At 50.1% G+C, this 19,937-nt stretch overlaps 1 protein-coding gene and 2 non-coding genes across 3 annotated transcripts in view; 2 read left to right on the forward strand and 1 right to left on the reverse strand.

Moving 5' to 3' along the window:
- The window catches only part of LOC144144308 (ras-related protein Rap1-like), a 96,725-nt gene that overhangs the window by 45,454 nt on the left and 31,334 nt on the right, over positions 1-19,937 (reverse strand). The gene's annotated exons all lie outside the window — the stretch shown is intronic.
- On the forward strand, positions 2,615-2,687 carry Trnat-cgu (transfer RNA threonine (anticodon CGU)). The gene has a single exon. It is a non-coding gene; the product is annotated as a tRNA-Thr (tRNA).
- Positions 2,923-2,994, forward strand: Trnar-ucu (transfer RNA arginine (anticodon UCU)). Its single transcript has one exon. It is a non-coding gene; the product is annotated as a tRNA-Arg (tRNA).

Raw genomic sequence — 19,937 nt, forward strand, 5'->3', positions numbered from 1 at the left:
GCCTGATACATTGGCAGAGCGAAGAACAGCGCGCGGTAGCTCATTACATCCTATGTTGAACCAGAGAAACAAATATTATACCAATGAGAACGGTTTAGGCCCCACACATTCTGTGAGAAAGAAAATAAACGACAACAAATACACAAAAAAGATGTATAAAAATGAGTGAAGATGACAAAGAGATGTAAATAAAATGAGTGAAGGTGACATATGCTGCATTGAAAAATAATATTTTCCTAACGAGTTCAGCGTGCTTGGAAGAATGTGCATTAACATTTGGCAACCGTAGTTGGTACGCGTGCGAGGTATTTTCCCGTATCTTTATTTCGTGTGGTGTATGTTTTATTTAGGGGTATAAGGGTCGCCAATTCCTGTAGGTACCGATCATTTCTTTTTATACCAGCGTGATAACGTGAGATGAGTATTGTTGGGTAAAGTTTATGTACAGGCAACAGTCCAAGTTCGTTAAAAATAGGTCCAGTGTGGGCGTCATAAAGGCGAAGCTGAAACTATGCGAATAGCCTTTTTTTGTAGTCGATGAAGCTTTGTTCGGTTTACGGCAGTAGTGTTTCCCCATACCAAAAATGCGTAGGTAAGAGTGGAGTGAAAGAGGGAATTATAAATGAGCAATTTAATCTTTTGTGGAAGAAAGCTTACACGGGATAGAATGCCGACTGTCCAGGACAGTTTAGTAATAACTAGCGCAGTGTGCTCATTCCAAAGCATAGTTTCATGAAAAAGAACACCAAGGCTTCATACCACTGGAACCAGTTCCACAAGAGAAGTACAGAGAATAAGGCGTACGTCCGCATTTATTGCTTTGTTTTTTGGCCTAAATAACACTGCCTTTGTCTTTGAAGCATTGATTATTAATGAATTTATTGTACTCCAGTTGTTCAGTTGTGCAATTCCACTGTTTGCTGTATTTGTAAGCCATGTTAAGTGCTGCCCGGAAAAAAATAAGCTGGTGTCATCAGCATATACGATGAATTTAGTATTTTCTGCAATAGTTACAATGTCATTAATATATATGTTAAAGAGCAGCGGCCCCAGAATGCTTCCCTGAGGAACACCACCCTGGAGTCTTTTAAAGTTTGAACTGAAACCGTTGATTGTTACGTATTGCTTCCTGTGCTCGAGATAACTTTGCAACAGAGCTATAAATATACCGCGGAAACCGTAATGAGCCAATTTTTTAATGAGGGTTGTGTGGTTTATCCTGTCAAATGCTTTTGAGTAGTCGATAAATATTCCGAGTGTATACTGCTCACGTTCGAAAGACTGTAAAATTATTTCTTTTTCTAATAGAAGTGCACTTTCTGTTGAACGGCCTTTGGTAAATCCAAATTGAAAAGGTGTTATAATCTTGTGTTTTGTTAATAAGCTAGTCATACGGCAGTGTAACAGTTTTTAAATGCCCTTAGATAACACTGGGAGTATAGAAATTGGTCTGAAATTCGACATGTTGTTTTTGTCACCCCCTTTAAAAACAGTTGATACCTTAGCAATTTGTAGTCGTCTTGGAAAAATTCCAGATAGGAACATTAGGTTAATTATACGTTCCAAGGCGGGAGCTACGATATCAATTACATGTTTCACTGGAGCTATTTGTATATCGTCTACATCTGTAGATTTACTATTTTTTAGTGAAAGAAATGTGCTAATAATTTCTTCCGTGTTTACAGGATACAGGTACACGGTGTCCAGTGTTCCAGAGGGCATGTAATGCATGCAGTTTGGCTTATGTGTGCTGTTTCCAATAGAAGCGAAAAAACCATTAAACTTATCTGACAGCTCTGTTCCGGAGACAAGTTCCCCTTTCATGGTTATCTCAGACGTGACTGACTGTGAGTGAGAACGATTTAGCAATGCGTTTAAATTTTTCCAGATAATATCTGGTCTCCCTACTGCGTGACTGTCGAAAAGATTTTGGTAATAAAGTTTCTTGCTTTTACGCCGAAGGCTGTTTGTTCTGTTTCGTTGCGTTCTGAATGCTTTTCAGTGCAGATTACTTTTCGATTTAATGAAACGGCTATACAGGGTGTTTTTTTCATGTATTGCTTGCAAGCATTCTGATGTCACCCACGGTTTTCCAGCGTTACCAGGTTTAATTCCTGTTTTGTAAGGAAAGCTGTTACAAATATGCGAATAAAAGATTCATATGCCGCTTCTGCATCAGTATAACAAAGAGCACTTTCCCAGTTGATTTTAGACAGCGCATTCTTGAAATGTTCCATACTGCTATTATTTATGCTCCGATAGGTAAATAATGTACGGTTTGTCGTACTTGTAGCATGTTCGGAGCGATTAATCAATTTTCTTGTCAATAAAGAACCGTCTGCATTCGGACAAGGGCTCGGGGCACTATAAAACAAGAAATCTTTCGAATAACGCAAATTTGAATTTTCTTTTCATGGCTCCTTTAAGAGGGTTCAACGCTGGTCGACCACTATCGACATGTCGTAGACACTCTAGTCACGGCCCGGGGGTTAAAAAGAAGGTCCCCTTCACTCCGAGTAGTCCGAGTGGCGCTGGCTACCGCTACCTAGTGCAGGACACACACACACAAAAACACCTTAACATAAATACCCGAGAAAGTGGTGAGGAAATAGCCCCGCCGGTAGCGTAGTGGTCATCGCACCAGACCCGTATTCTGGAGGTCGTGGGTTCGGATCCCACCCGGTGGGCATTTTTTCACCACTTTCTTTCTGTCTCAAAAAATTCTTCATCGGTTTCTATGACCTACCGTGTCCTCCCCTTTGCTATCCGAGGTTTTATTGACTGCCAAAGAAAACGCACGATATAGCGGGAAAATCAAAATTTTAAATAAATATTAATTAATTGGCGCTGGCTACCACCTTCAAGCGTCAGATACACTTCTAGTAAATATCAATAGTCCAGAAAGTGAAGGAGAAGACAGTCGCCCAGATAGCCGAATTGGTAAGGCATTCGATATCTAATCGAAAGGCGTGGGTTCGGTCCCCACTCTGGGCGCGTGTTTTTCTTTCTTTCTTTCTTCCGTATATTTAAAAAAGTGTTAACTTCATTAACCATAGTAAAAAAAAAGAGCCTAACCACACCCCTATGCGTCCGTTGGCGTTGTAGACTGCCGACCTATCTTTCTGTATATATATATATATATATATATATATATATATATATATATATATATATATATATATATATATATATATATATATATATAGTCAGGTAAAAGATAAGAACAACTTTGCAGTTAACTTGTTTATTATAAATTAGTCCAACAGTTTCGGAAGTGGAACTTCCTTCCTCAGGGACAATCCCACAATCACACAACCCCTCATTGGGGGATTGTCCCTGAGGAAGGAAGTTCCACTTCCGAAACTGTTGGACTAATTTATAATAAACAAGTTAACCGCAAAGTTGTTCTTATCTTTTACCTGAACGTTTCTTCTGGCCCGTTGCAAAACTAATCGAAATCTATATAAGCAGTAGAAGAAACTTCTCGAGAAGCCAGAAGAAATAGAAAGTTGAGAAAATAATTGACTCACTATTAAAAACAAAAACAGTGGTTTACTGACGTTTCGACTGGAAGACTGCGGAAGGAGGCCGACCATTCTCCGGAAAGGTCAGCGTCCGCGATAAAGGTCACCGATCTCGATTTTTCTTATTGCCCAGCTCAGCGAGGGGCCGTCGGGTGTCATGCCGTGAAACCACCCTGGCCGTTGAAAGCGCAGGTAGTTTTGTTGCGCGACTTCTTTTACTTCCTTTCTTTTGCCGCCGAGTGTCCTCCTTTCTCATGGCTCTGGGCGGCGGCTTCCCGAGAGGAGTGCGTCACTGCTGGCGTCGGCTGTGACGTCATCACCTCGCTTTCCCGGCAGGAGAAGTGAGACGAGGGAGCGACTTTTCTTCCCGCTTTTCTTTTCCCACTTCTTGTATGTGCTTTTTTTCCGCCTGCTCACCGATCGGGTGGAAACAAACAAAAAAAAGGTGGTTCGGCGTGTACCTTGAAAGAGGTTAGTGGTGCATCCGGGCGTGGTTTGTCCCAGGAAATGTCGTCGCTCGCTAACTTTAGCAATTTCTTCGCAGGGAGTCCTTTTGTTCAGTTCATTGGTGCGTTGCCATAACCCTTGCATTCCGGTATTCTATGCTGGAATTTCGGCTGAACTCGTCCGATAAAATTAGACGCTCCTCGACGGGCAGGCTTGTGATGGGGATTGGATGAACAGCTAAATCTGGTACATTTCCTCTGGCTTTATTCTTCATTTTTAGGTCACAAATGCGTGGTCAGGATATTATTCAAAGAATGTGTCCTGCGTATGCGGCAGGGGCTCCCACTATAGTGCGGGGCAGTCCTTGATTTGGTCATGCCGTGGCGCGAAGTTCGATTTGAGGATCTTCGGCTCTCTCTGGGCCCCTTGTTTCCTCCTTCCTCTTCGGGGATTGCCCACCACTCGTTATAACATCAGATGATGGCTACTTTCCAAGTGCCTATGCTCTGCAACACCGTGATTGAAGGGACGAAGAACATCTGGTAACAGGCACTTGCCGCGTGGCTATGTGCCGTGTGGAGGGACTTTATGAAGAAGCAACGTCCTACGCTACGCCACGCTGCGTTCAACATAGAAGAGGATTGGGAGGAAGCCCTTAAAAGCGGCAACCTCTGCGTCCGATCCCTGGCTGTCCAAAGGGCCTGTGAAAGGGCGGAGGGCCACGGTTTTCCTGCCCCTACGTTATGAGCGGCCCGCCTCTACAATGAATGCCTCTCCGGGGGTGTCCCCGGAGGGGCATGCGCAGGATTGGCTTCCCTCCTACGAATGTTTAAGCATCTACCAATGGGGAGGTGCCATGAAACTGAACACCGTCATTTTCTGTTTTGGAGGTATTGGCAGTGTGTGGTTTCTCAACCATAAGATTTGGACAGCGACCTTTACGGCGGTCTTCGGGCATCCGCCAGTTCCCAAGGTCCGGGCGGAGGAGCGGCTACGCGCACGAGCGCAGCAGCCGAGGTAACCTTTCTCGAGCTATAGAAGCAGGACGTGGTCGGGCTATACACACGCGTCAATCCTCCAATGAACGTAGAGAAAAAAATCAATCGTGTCCTAAGGCGCACTCAGGACGCCGCCGCATTTGAAAGGTTCTGGAAAGAATTCGTAGACTGCTGATGACGGCGTCACCTGGGGCCAGAGCTATGACGACCTCTGCAAAGAAAACATTTCTACCTTTCAAAAACCAAGACGTGGGCCACTATCGGCGTTGACGGTTTCTCCAAACCCGCGCCTCTCCTGCCGCACATTAAGGAATTCACGCGCGAAGAGGTTATACTTCACTTTGTGTTCCCCAGCCAGCGTGTCCATTGCCTCAGGGTGATCCAAGGGCAGGTCGTCGAGGCGCTCCCACAAGTCAACACTTGTGCACTTGTGTGCGCGCCCATTCCTCAACATGTGACTCGCATCGCCTGTGGGTTTGCGGTTGAACCATGCATACGTCGCTTCTCCCATAACGTACGCTTCCACCGTCTGACGACAACCGCTGGACCCGTTACGATCCTACCACATGCCCAGCGAAGCAATCAGTGGCACATCATTCTTGGGTGGCTCTTTTAACCGCGAACCTATAAGGCGTGCGCCTGACAATGGCCACACCTGTTTTCCTTGCGGCATTTGGGGCCGCATGGCCCGTTTTTGGCGCCGACAGCTCCCGCACTCCGGTGTCTTCCAGCGCTTCTTGACACCCAGCAGTACTACTCCTTCGCTGCTTCAAGCTAAAGCCTGAATCTGTGCGCTGCTGACCTCTCGACCTGGACGCTTTCAAGCCACCGTTCACTTTCACCGCATCAACGCTCGATTTTTGCCATGGGCCCACCTCCCAACACGGCCGCAGACAAGTGGCCGCATCGTTGCGGCAGAGAACTGCGCCTAAGTCAAACTGCCCAAGTACTACAATTGCGAAAGTGCTTAAGTTACATAGGAAGTGTTCATTGCGTTCTCTTTTACCGCTACCGAAGCCGCTGTACCCGTCATACGTGAAAATCGTTCGTTCGGCGAGAGATGACTTCTCTCTGCCTCGAGCCCCTGATGCACCGACAGCATTTGGCGCATTGTGCGCCTCGTCTGCGAGTTGCACGAGGTGCAGGCCATAAGGGTGACCTCGTTGTGCTTCTCCTGGTCTCTCTCAGGTGCATGTTCGTGGTGGCTCGCACGCACTCGCGCTGCAGCGCTTCGAGTTGCGCGTGCTGTGCGTGGGTAATCTCGAAGCAGACCTCCCCGTAATACGCCTTACGTGTAGGCACTACTTGTGTCTGCGCACACATCGTCTGAGTCGCCACACCACCGAAGCGACGGCCGGCCGTCTTATTATATGGAGCTGGCACCGCCACGTCACCTGCATCCGTCGAATCCATTCGTAGGCTGGGCCCCTTCGTGCAGCGGCATACTCGGAATCCATATCCAGATGGCCAGGAGTCCGCCCAATGCGCCTACCACCTAGCCCAGTGGCCATGGTCGTCTTTGATTCACACGATCCAGTACGACATACTGCATCTTTTGTGAAGACACGCTCATGCATTTAACCATGAGCCTCTACTCCATGGCATTCAGTCGACGCTGCCCCGTCGTAGTGGCCATCTTGACGTCGGTCGACCCGTTAGTCCAAGTCGTGACGTAATCCGCACGTACGATGTGCTTCGAATGCTTGTTCGTCATTAGCCCACTGGCAATTTCCTGCATCGCAAGGTGGAAGAACATCGCACACGGATCGCCCTTTGCGGCACCCCGACTGCATTGGCGAAGGTCTGCGGTTTGACGGTGTTTGGTGCTGTTCTAAATGTCCGGAATTTAAGGAATCCTTTGACGGAATTGGTGAGGCGTGGGAGAACTCCACACTTGCGCTGCGCACGTTTGCTGATTATGTCTCGATGCATCTCTCTCGTCTTGTGAATAAGGCGTACTGGTGTAGCTCGTAGATCACTGGCTGGCCCATTAAAAGGCAAGTAAAGATCGCGCTGAAAGGCAACGCCTGGGCGTGCAGAGAGACGCATGGAAAGCGGGCAATGCTGCCGTGGATGTGAGTGCTACAGCAGCGTGTTAAGTTCGGGATCCTCATTTAATTAAAGAAAGCCGCCGGTGGCTCATGTATCGGCATTCCTTTCATGCAACCGCAGGGACGCGAACTTGGGGGCCGCCGAGTGCATGCTTTGTGTTCCTGCCTTTTGTGTGGCAAAAGGCGGGGGGTGCTTGCCGAGTACGTTTGTTGTGTTGGTATGCGGTCAGCTCGACCGGGCAGTCTCAGTGAATGACGGATGGGTGCACAGCAGTGAAAACAGCTCCGGCACGGGGTTCCCTCTCGGACAGCGCGCATGCCGCTATTATGGCTTTCCGATATTCGGAAGTGGCTCAGTCATTCGTCATCAAGGTGGACGAGCTGACGGGCAGCGAAGGATGCCGTCTCTTAGTGTCGAAAAGGCGCGTGGCGTATGCTTTGAGGATTCGCGAAGCCGGCGTAGGTGGTGTTCGTTTAGGGTGAGCCTCATTTCACACACGATCTCTATAACACCCCCTCGCGCGCTCCTGTCACGTGATCATAAAGGTTGTGACGTCAAGACTGAAAGTCACGTGACAAAGATCGTTTCGTCACGTTCTTGCTTTGCCCAAAACAAATCGTGCCGTGCGCGTTTTCTCTACGTTGGCGTCGGCGTTTGTTTGACGCCCCATTTTCTTCCTCTAAACGTCAGTGCTATCCGCGTGTTACGTTGTCAAGGCCGGTTATTTAAACCAAGTGCAGCGTCGATCTGCAAACGCTAGACTTCGCGTTGTGTGCTGTGCTGGGAGCTCACGGGTGTAGCCGGCGTGCTGAGCCCTCGTCGACGAAACGGTGACCATGACGACACCGATCCATCTCGTGAAAAATCGAGGACGAAGTTTGCCACCACTAGTTCTGCAGTACCTATCCTACAAGTCACGTTGCCACCAGCAAATGACATGCAACAACGTGCCGGAGATCACCACACGAACAAACGCCGTGCTGTGATGTGGCGAATACCGTGAGGTTCGATTGTGTGCATCGGAGCGTAGAGCTCGACGTACTTACCACATTCGGATTTTGCGGTAAATGCGCAAATGAGATGTGGAGGAGTGGAGGGTGTGTTGTGTCCTATGTACCGATTACTTTGTGCTGTCGCTCTTCATGTCGGCGCACTCGGCGGTGAAATGCGATGCTTGCATGGGCAGCGATTGTTGCAGGCAGCCGCTGCAAGCATCGCGCGGTTGTGCTGGTCAGTTACGATCGCTTTGGCGTTCGGTTAGCGCCCGAGGTTGTTTCGCCCAACGGAGCTGTGAGACAGGATAGTTAAGCAGACACCAATTTATTTGAGAGCAGGCCTCAGGTACGTGTCGGTGTACAAACATTCAAATTCAAATAACATACTGAAAGACAAACTAATATATACACAGGTAAACAATCCAATGTGGAGTAATATGGAAATCAAAGAACACAAGACCACTCGCACTTTGTTGTACAGATACCAGGACACTTCACCTCTGTGCAATTAAAACTCACGGGCTTTGCACAAAGCCTCCACAAAAATTGTTACAGGCGTTAACGATTGCGCGCCGCAATCGCAAACGGATACGCCTCGTTACACGACAGTTAACGTGCCCACTAACGCAATGGGCGCGCTAAAGTGGTGCTTTCCGCTGTACTAAAACTCTCTACTGTCTGTACAGTGACGACTGCCTCATCGTCGACTCATGGAACCTTTTCTCGTTGTACGAAAGGTAGCCACGAACAACGGCTGCGATCCGAGACGTCAGTGACCGCTTTCCACTCGCACTTTTGACATAGTGGGCCTTGAGCACCCTGTTTTGGGCTTCAATGCCGTTATTTGTCGTTAGAACAACGTCAAATTCAAGCCTGTGAAACATTACCCACAGCTCCTTCACACTTAGCCACACCGCTTCAAAGTAGCTGCGAAATTTCTCGTTGTTCTAGTACTCTGAGCTAGAAGTAAGAACAGGTAAGGTAAGCTTAATAACTACTACATGTGGGCGTCAGCTTCCCGGCGCGCAAGGCCAGCCGCGCACTCGGAACGATCGACCGCCAGGCACGTACGCGACGCCCGAAACGACGGAAACAAGGGGAAAATAGCTCTCCCTCACTCTCGCTCGCTTATTTACCTGACAGAAACGTTAGCAGATCGACGCTGCACTTGTTTTAAATAACCGCCCTTGACACCAAACGCGGATAGCACCGAACCGACAAACGCCGACTCCAACGTACAGAAAACGCGCACGGCACGATTTGTTTTGGGTTAAACAAGAAAGTGACGAAACGATCTTTGTCACGTGACGTTTGGTCTTGACGTCACGACCTTTATGATCACGTGACAGGAGCGCGAGGGGGTGTCATAGAAGTCGTGTGTGAAATGAGGCTCACCCGTTCGTTTATGGGTCCTTTGCCTCGAGAATGGTCAGCTGGGCTTAGAGCAGCTCTTCCCGCGAGTCAGGCGGCGGGCAGCGGCGTACCCTTAGTCTGGAAGGGCATTAGCCACGACTCCCTCATTGTTGTTGTTGTTGTTCCTTTTTTTTGTGGCGCATACCCACTTGGGGGATTGTCCAGGATCGGGAGATATATTGGGGCGAATGTGCCCGATTTAGGCGACTAAATTTTGGAGAAAATAAAATTGTTGATCAGAATAATTGCCGGCGAGCGCGCGCGGACAAATGCGGGACGGCAAGGCGAGTACACTGTAAGATGTTAGCCGCGCGAAGAGCGCTCTAATCGTTCGGCTTTGAATGAATGAATGAAACAAATCTTTATTAAAACAACAGGTGCAGTTGTTAGGGCACCCGCCCGGTGGAGGGGATCCCTAGTCCGGGATCCCCTGGCTGCGGCTGGCTGCGCGGGCCCTTTGCACCAGGTCAAGCTGAAACGTAGGGTCCTTGCTGGTCAACCGCGCCGTCCACTGTTGTATAGAGGGGTTGGGGATTGGGTGCAGGTCCGGTGTCTTTTGGCACTCCCACACCTGATGGTATAGGGTACCGGGCGCTGGGCAGTAGTGGCAGGTGGCTGGATAGTCTGTCGGATAAATGGCATGAAGAAGGGTACGGTGTGGATACGTGTTAGTTTGAAGTCGTCTGAACGTTGTTGCTTCATCCATTGTGAGTTGGTGGTGTGGAATGGGGAAAATTTGCCGTTTGTGTCGGTAGTCCGCCAATATATCTGTGTAGCGCAAGAGAGGTTGCGGCTTTGGCTTTTGAGCAGATGCCGCCCGCTGAACGTAATGGTGTGACCACTCCGCGCGGTCAGTGACTTTGGGTAGCAGGTGTCTTGTCTTTGCTTGTCGGTTGCAATAACGTACGCGGGAAACGTTCTAGGAGTTGCATGAGAGAGAGCGTTGGGTCATGTGACCGCAGGTGGGGACATGTTTAGGATTGGTTGATTCTTGTGGCCAATCTGTGCTCCATATGATTGATGGTTTAAAAGGGTTTTCGCTCTTTTTTGAACGCCCCCTTTGGAGGCGTCGTTTTTGGGAGCAAAACCGGAGTGTGGGGTTTGGTCCGGGGTCGGTCGGACGAGACGGATCTAGTTCACTATAGATCTTGGCCGAACAGGATGCTGCGAGCAGAGTGGCAATCTAACCACCATTCTGTCCTGATGTAAATACTTGGAGTAATGTAAATAGTGTAAATAAACCGAATGTCCCGCAAGTCAGGCAGTCCTCATCCCTCACCTGCTTGAAGCATCGGACGTCGGTCTCCGGAGCGAGTCGAGATCGTCCCCTCGGCTCTAGCATCAAAATAACTTCATTATTTCGTCTCCGTCATTCACCAAGAAGACGGAGAGGCGAAATCTAACTCACCGCACGTGGTATCAATCACGCGGCTCGCTGACCTCACACAGCGGCGCAACAACCGCTATTACGTGCACGTAGCGCAAAACTGGAAGCTGGTGCACCGATCCCTTCCGCCCTGCCAATCCACGGCGCTTTCAGCATTCGGCTGTGCAGTAATATATATATATATATATATATATATATATATATATATATATATAGGAAATGAGGGGCTCGTTGAAAATAACACAGAAATAAGGGTTGGCAGTCGAGAAAACCTCAGAAAGCAAAGGGGAGGATGTGGTAGATCATTGAAACAGATTAAGAATTTGGAAAGAAAGAAAGAAAGTGAAGAAAAAATGCCCGCCAGGTGGGATCCGAACCCACGACCTCCAGAATACCGGTCTGGTGCGATAACCACTACGCTACCGGCGGGGCGATTTTCCCATTCACTTTCTGGGGTATTTATGTTAGGTATGTTTGTTTCCTGTGCTTGGGGGTGGTAGCCAGCGCCATTCGGACTAATCGGGGTGAAGGGGACCTTCTTTTTAACCCCCGGGTCGTGACTCGAGTGTCTACGACATGTCCAGAGTGGTCGACCAGCTTTGAACCCTCTTAAGCTCCCTTTGGCACCAAGACTGCCAGAACAGAGGCCCTCGCTATGCATGTAGCGAATCAGAATAGGAAATGAGGGGCTCGTTGAAAATAACACAGAAATAAGGGTTGGCAGTCGAGAAAACCTCAGAAAGCAAAGGGGAGGATGTGGTAGATCATTGAAACAGATTAAGAATTTGGAAAGAAAGAAAGAAAGTGAAGAAAAAATGCCCGCCAGGTGGGATCCGAACCCACGACCTCCAGAATACCGGTCTGGTGCGATAACCACTACGCTACCGGCGGGGCGATTTTCCCATTCACTTTCTGGGGTATTTATGTTAGGTATGTTTGTTTCCTGTGCTTGGGGGTGGTAGCCAGCGCCATTCGGACTAATCGGGGTGAAGGGGACCTTCTTTTTAACCCCCGGGTCGTGACTCGAGTGTCTACGACATGTCCAGAGTGGTCGACCAGCTTTGAACCCTCTTAAGCTCCCTTTGGCACCAAGACTGCCAGAACAGAGGCCCTCGCTATGCATGTAGCGAATCAGAATAGGAAATGAGGGGCTCGTTGAAAATAACACAGAAATAAGGGTTGGCAGTCGAGAAAACCTCAGAAAGCAAAGGGGAGGATGTGGTAGATCATTGAAACAGATTAAGAATTTGGAAAGAAAGAAAGAAAGTGAAGAAAAAATGCCCGCCAGGTGGGATCCGAACCCACGACCTCCAGAATACCGGTCTGGTGCGATAACCACTACGCTACCGGCGGGGCGATTTTCCCATTCACTTTCTGGGGTATTTATGTTAGGTATGTTTGTTTTTTTTCTTCACTTTCTTTCTTTCTTTCCAAATTCTTAATCTGTTTCAATGATCTACCACATCCTCCCCTTTGCTTTCTGAGGTTTTCTCGACTGCCAACCCTTATTTCTGTGTTATTTTCAACGAGCCCCTCATTTCCTATTCTGATTCGCTACATGCATAGCGAGGGCCTCTGTTCTGGCAGTCTTGGTGCCAAAGGGAGCTTAAGAGGGTTCAAAGCTGGTCGACCACTCTGGACATGTCGTAGACACTCGAGTCACGACCCGGGGGTTAAAAAGAAGGTCCCCTTCACCCCGATTAGTCCGAATGGCGCTGGCTACCACCCCCAAGCACAGGAAACAAACATACCTAACATAAATACCCCAGAAAGTGAATGGGAAAATCGCCCCGCCGGTAGCGTAGTGGTTATCGCACCAGACCGGTATTCTGGAGGTCGTGGGTTCGGATCCCACCTGGCGGGCATTTTTTCTTCACTTTCTTTCTTTCTTTCCAAATTCTTAATCTGTTTCAATGATCTACCACATCCTCCCCTTTGCTTTCTGAGGTTTTCTCGACTGCCAACCCTTATTTCTGTGTTATTTTCAACGAGCCCCTCATTTCCTATTCTGATTCGCTACATGCATAGCGAGGGCCTCTGTTCTGGCAGTCTTGGTGCCAAAGGGAGCTTAAGAGGGTTCAAAGCTGGTCGACCACTCTGGACATGTCGTAGACACTCGAGTCACGACCCGGGGGTTAAAAAGAAGGTCCCCTTCACCCCGATTAGTCCGAATGGCGCTGGCTACCACCCCCAAGCACAGGAAACAAACATACCTAACATAAATACCCCAGAAAGTGAATGGGAAAATCGCCCCGCCGGTAGCGTAGTGGTTATCGCACCAGACCGGTATTCTGGAGGTCGTGGGTTCGGATCCCACCTGGCGGGCATTTTTTCTTCACTTTCTTTCTTTCTTTCCAAATTCTTAATCTGTTTCAATGATCTACCACATCCTCCCCTTTGCTTTCTGAGGTTTTCTCGACTGCCAACCCTTATTTCTGTGTTATATATATATATATATATATATATAAATATCAGTGTGTCTAACTGAAAAAAATACCGATTCGACGAGTTTAATTATCACTGAAATTAGAAAACAAACATTTAGTCGTTTAAAACGACAGTCAAATCAAAATACAAACAAAAGTTCAAAATGCTGCTGTTCCCCATGGGCAGTGGCGCAATTTCAAAGCAAACTTTAAACAATTTCGAGATATAAGAAAAACAGATGAAGTGGCTACGATTTAGACGACGACGACGACGACAAGGAGCGGCTTGCCTGTATTCTCCGGCTACTCGTTGTTTTCGTCTTATCGGGCTCAATCCTCTTGCTGCATCATCCCTGCTTGTTCTAACGACTCTACCGTCCTCGTGGCACCGATACGACACGGCGGCAAGCTCAAGGATGACCCCACGGGGTTGTCTCCAAGCTCGGAGCACTACCCTCGGCCGCTAGGCCTAGCACAGCTGCCACTGAGCTGCCTGCGAGCAAGACAAGACCCTGCCATGTCTGACGTCCTGGAACAGAAACGACTGACACAAAACATACAGCTGCCAGGTGCATCTGCTGCCGCTGACGCTACTGCTGGTGCAAGTGACGACTTTCCACCACTGATGGAGGTGACGTCTTTGCTCTCGTTACCACCCACCGACACGTCACCGAAGCGAACGGCAGACAAGACTACTGGTGTGCCAGAGGCAGCTATCCTACCGCCTGCTGCGAAGCGGGCTTGTGCACCGGGCAACACTCAGCAGCCTGCATCCTTAGTGGAGATAGGTTCGTCACCACCTCCCTCAAAAACATGTGCGACGACTTCTACCCCACGGAACTCTTTGCCCCAAGCCCAGCACTCATCCAGATACAAAGTTGCCATCAAGCCACGACAGCATTTCAATATTCTGAATTTTTCCACCAAGACCTTGCAGAAGTTGCTAGATAGCTGTCTCGGCACCAATGGATTCACCGGATATGCTTATCATCGGCCAACAAACACGGTATCCGTGTGGGTGCCGACTCTGGACACCGTGGCAAAGCTTTGCTCACTGCAGCACATAGCTCTCACTGCCGACACGATTCTACAAGTGCAAGCGTAGCTGGTTCCCGGCACCGACATCCGCCGCTATGTCGTCGCGGGTGTAGACCCGGCGAGAATCCATACTACATTCGTGACAACATCAAATGTGACACACATCAAGTGCTTCTTCTACGGTATATGGGAACCGGACGCACTTGCCTCGTTACGCTACGGGGCCCGCTTGATCCCCCCAACCGCCTTTTCTACAATGGCTGTGTACTTCGACCTCGTCCATATAAAGCAGGGGTAGTGCACTGCTACGGTTGTTTTAGACAAGGTCACATGAGCAAGTCTTGCCCGTTCCCAGCCCCGGATGCCCGTGAGGACGCAACGGCATCGCCTCAAGAGCCAAAATTCAAGTGCGGTCTCTGCCGCTCTGATGATCATGAGATCACCGATAAAGGCTGTTCCACAAAGAGTAAGGCAACACGTGCTAAGCGTCGTGCATGGCGTGCTCGTTCTCAGGCAGACCCAACCCTGTCATTCAACCGATTGGATTGCTTGGTGGAGGAGGATGAGGATGCAATGGAGGAGGAAGCCGCAGAGCCTACCTCGCAGCCAACATATCGAGACGTTGTTCGCCGTTCGCGCCATCGTCGACAACCTGTTTCTTAGGTTCCTTCGTCCCCTATGGAAGACGAGCTTGTTGACCTGGATCAAAAGCTGGCTATACTGCATGGTGAAATGACGAAACTCACCAAGCGCGAGTCTCAATTAACTCGCCGCCAGCAACGCTTACCTCAATCGTCCGAAGACTCTACAAGTCCGCCTCGTCTTTCCTCCAAGCACCATCAAAGCGCCCCGCCCACGAACTTCATTTCCTCACCGCCAGCCTCCTCTGCATTAACCTACCAAGAACTTCTCCAGTTTGTGGTGCACCAGCTACAGTCATTGGTATCTGTACTTGCTGCACAACTTCGCTAAACACTCCGTCAATATGCCCGACCCGCAACAGTACATTGTACAGTGGGACTGTCGGGGCCTCTCTACGAAAACTGGAGAGCTCCGTGAAAGGCTACGTCTGGGCAAGCTACATGCTTGGGCCTTTTTACTCCAGAAGACGAACTCTCTCCCACGCCTGCCGCAATTTACGGCGTACGCGGAGCCATCAATGCCTGATCGCCGGTGCAGCTCCAGTTCTACTACTCCGGGCAAGGCGGCCATTTATGTCCAATCTCGGTTTCCTCAAAACCCCATCCCTCTGGACACATGGTGTACAGCCTGGCAGGAGGTGGTAGCGGTAAAGGTGCAACTTCCTCGTTGTGCGGTAATCCTGGTTTCTTGTTATGTACGCCCTTACAGTGGTCGTGCGCCCCGCCTACGATTGGGTTGGCTTACCGCACTTCGGTGAACCAACGCTGGGTGCCCCGTACTTGTGGCGGGAGACTTCAATGCTCCGCACTGTGATTGGGGATATCCGTCCTCAAGTCAACGTGGTCGTGTGGTACTGGAGCACTTCAGTGATGCCCGCTTCACGCTTCTGAACGACATCTCTTGCTCGACACGCCGGTGTACGCACGCACGGATGCCACCGTACTCACCCGACGTGTCGTGGTGCCTGGGTGCACAACCCGTACCCTGGCAACGTGAAGCTGACTGCTGGGGCAGCGACCATCACCCCATTCGCCTGGGCCTCATTCCAGAGTCGACGGGTCGCCTTCGTCGCCGTTACACAGTGGTGAACTGGGACACCTTCCGTTCCACACTGAATGCATCCTTCTCGGCGCCCATCCCGGACCCCACCGCTCTTTTTCGGCGTGTCCTCATGGACGCCTCTCAACATTCGTGGGTGGAGGATTCCCGCCCAAAGCCCGATCTTCGGCTCCTGCAGCTTTGGGCTCAGCTCAAGCAAGCTGAAGTAATATCCGCACCGGATCCTTCGTCCATACCGGCCAGGCTTCAGTATCAGCGCCTTACCGCTGCTGCCAGACGGCACGAAAAAAGACTGTCGAGGCAGCGCTGGCTTGACTGGTGCGCCTCTCTAGGCCCATCTTCCTCAACGGCGTCTGTCTGGCGCACGTTTCGCGCCATGGAATCGGGCAGTCGCCCTCCAGGTGCAAGTGCCAGCGCTTGTATTGCGTCAAACAAGGATCCGGCACAATTCGCCCCCGACGTTGCTCGGGCCTTGTTTCCTGCATTTAATGTTGTCCCAGTGGCAATGCCGTCTCCGTTCCCCCCGATGAACGATGTTGGATTACGGCCTACTCATGAAGCCGTTTTGGGAATTCAGGCACCGTTCACAGTGGCTGAATTCCTAGCAGCGATCGATCACGCTAAACGCGGACTGCTCCGGGTCCCGACGGCATAACTTACGAGGTGTACAAGAACATCGACGACCCAGCCCTCGTGCCGCTTTTGGACTCGGTTAATCAGGTGTGGCTCTCCGGTCAACTACCTGACTCTTGGCTTCGGGCGGATATTGTTCCCATTCCAAAGGCCGGGAAACCACCACATGTACTTCAGAACTTGCGCCCCATCGCCCTGACATCGACGCTGTGTAAGTTGTTAGAGCGAATGCTTGCAACACGGCTTCAGTGGTGGCTTGATACCTTCCAATGGTATCACCCGGCGCAAATTGGATTCAGGCCCTATCTCGGTACTGAGGATGGGTTGGAATACCTCTCATCTATGGTTTTAGTTGCAGGCCGATGCCGCCGTGTGAGATCTGTGCTCGCCATGGACATATGCAAGGCATATGACAATGTTAGTCACGCTGCCATCCTACAAGTTCTCAATGGCCTCCACCTTCCAGACAAAGTCTGCGATTTCGTCCGATACTTCCTTCAACACCGTTCGTTTTCCATCCGCATCAACGGAGCAAGTTTTGGTCACTTTATACCAGTCCGAGGCGTACCACAAGGGTCTGTTCTGTCTCCGCTTCTTTTTCAACATCTTCATGTTGCCGCTAGCTTGGCACCTTGCTTCAATACGAGATCTATATTTTCTCATGTACGCGGATGACATTACGGTGTGGTCAGTGCATACAGACCTGTCACGACAAGCCGAGTGCCTCCAGCAAGCACTAACAGACTGCCAGAGGTGGTGCGAGTATGCGGGCCTCACTCTCTCGCAAGAGAAGACTGCTTTACTTCCCGTGGCCAACGCTCGGGGCCACCACCTCCTTGCTGTCTCCCATTTCACTGCAGCTGAATGGGAACGACAACCCCACGGTTGACCGTCTTCGGGTCCTAGGACTAGAAATATCGTCATCAGGGTCAGCAGCTCAGTGGCTACGATCTGCTCGACAGAAAGCCGGACAGATGATCCACCTCGTTCGCCGCATCTCGCAGAAGTCTGGCGGGGCCTGCTGGACGATTGCCCGCCTCCTAGTGCGCGCCGTACTCGAGCCACGGCTTGTGTATCAGGCACAGTTCCAGCACATGATGCAAGCGGACTGGGCTCGGCTTGAGGCCATCAACAGGGCCGCCATGCGCACCATTACTGGCCTCCCTCGCATAACACCAATTCCACCGCTACAAGCCGAAGCCCAGCTAAACACGCTTGATGAACTCATTCATCAGCGTCGTTCCGCACGCCTGCTGAAACGTGGGCTGGTTCCAGAGGCGGCAACTCTCGCCGTGTACATGGGCCAGCCGCCGAATACGATGCCAGCCTTTTCCGCCGCAAGGCCGCCCTGGATCTACCATCAGGTGACGGACAACAAGCCTCTTGCAAGGCTACATGTCCGAACCTCTGGCCTTCATCAACCTCCGGATGTAGCCCTACTTCATGTCGGTAACTGGGCGCCTGCGACACGGCCACGAGTCATGCAGGCTTTTGTGGACGCCGGGGCACACGACTCCCTCGTAACCACAGCCTTGGCTTGTCCCTCTCACCCAATCTTAAACCAGAGCTGCGCCTACGAGACCCTCCGACCTCTACCAAGCCTGTTGGCAGAACTTACTGCTATTCGGGATGGTCTCCAAGCACTTGCATCCACAGTAACTACCGGCGTGAAACTGGAATTTTACACGGACGTAACCGCAATACGTGATCTACGTCGCGTTGCGCGTAGCACCAGCATGTCGGCACGTATTCAGGCGATCCTGGACACATACCCATGCCCTGTGCGTGTTTTGTGGGTTCGCCGGGACATGCTTCCTGCCCACATAGCGGCGGATCGCGCCTGTCGCCGTATAGACCTGCCGCGGCCGCTACCACTTCTTCCAGTGTCCACCCTAGAAGAACTGCTGGTGGAAAAGGAGAGCCTCCGCCGCGCCACGCGTGCTTTACTTCCACCGCGTGGAACTGACCTCGCCAGTGGGCTCGCTCGCTGGGAGGAGGTGCTGCTGCGGAGGCTTCGAGTTGGGGTGGCCTTATCCCCAGCAGTGACCAGCGCTTGGCCTGCCCGCTATCATTCACCGTTTGCGGACACCTGTCCCTTTTGTACGGTCCCTGTGTCCGAAGCCTACACGAGCCACCTTCTATGGACCTGCCCTGCCCTGCAAACCTCTCGCCTGCAACACCTCCGAGGCACAGGGCTCCATCCTGGGAGACCCCCTGATCTACAGCGGTGGATCAGGGGCCCTCAGTACCGGTCTCTGCTTACGTTTCTGCGTAACACAAATGTGATGTTTTATATATAACTGTTATGCCGTAAGGCAAACTGTCGCAAAAAAAAATTACCACCTACTCTCTCGCCCAGAGTTTATGTTGTCCTGGCGAGTATTCGTAAAGCCTCCGCCAAGAGATATGACGGTGAGATATATTTTGTGCCCTTTCCTTTTTTGTTGAAATCGCAATTGTCGCTATGGAATTGCCCATCACGCTAACCTTAAAGTCTTAAATTTAGGCCTGCGTACTGGAGCGTTCAAATACCAGCGCCTAATACCAATGGTGCACATTTTTTAGATTGGTAACAAAACAGAAAAATTCTACAGCAAGCACATAAATACTATCAATGAATTCGATTATTTGGTAACCCTGAATAATTTGTTAGCTGTCACCTTATGGAATGTGTCAGCCACAATTTTGTTTAAAGTAAGCTTTAGTTAACGCTCAGTCACTGCATTATTGCTCTGACCACTGCAATTCATTTTGCGATAGCTATACCGGATGTGTGCATACCAATCAGTATGTCATCGTACCGCCTGACCCCTACCCCCGGCCATCGTTCCGTGCGCTACATGCGGAATCTTATAACAGATTATGCTATTAAAAAATGAAAGGGAAATTTTACTCGCGGAGCATGAGATGGGACTTTTTTGGGTCGACGCTCTTTAATTCCTCCACAGCAGTACTCCTTTCTGGAATGAGTAGCAGTAGAAGTAATGTAGCGAGTTGGGCAGTCCGTACAAGTGCACCTTCGAAAAAAAAGCAGATCTGAAAGAGACAAAACTGCAGAACAAGCAGAAAATATGATCGCTGGGCGAATGGGACAGTGTGAGGTACCGGCCTGCCTTTCTGCACGTGTCATCTGCTTTGTTACTGTTTCTGCTTCCGAGACAAGGTCGAGGGCTGCAGTTACTCGCCAAGGAATTAAGTGCGCACCTTAACAGTTTTCCCTGACATATCTGTTGTTATTTGTATCTGTAAAAAACGAAACTTGTCCACTGTACTGTCCTCAACTCAAAAAGTGACAACGGAACTCACTTCCTTCGCACTGATGA

This window comes from Haemaphysalis longicornis, unplaced genomic scaffold (assembly GCF_048455015.1).
Source record: "Haemaphysalis longicornis isolate Haplotype H1 unplaced genomic scaffold, Haemaphysalis longicornis Haplotype H1 scaffold_7, whole genome shotgun sequence".
Taxonomy (NCBI): domain Eukaryota; kingdom Metazoa; phylum Arthropoda; class Arachnida; order Ixodida; family Ixodidae; genus Haemaphysalis; species Haemaphysalis longicornis.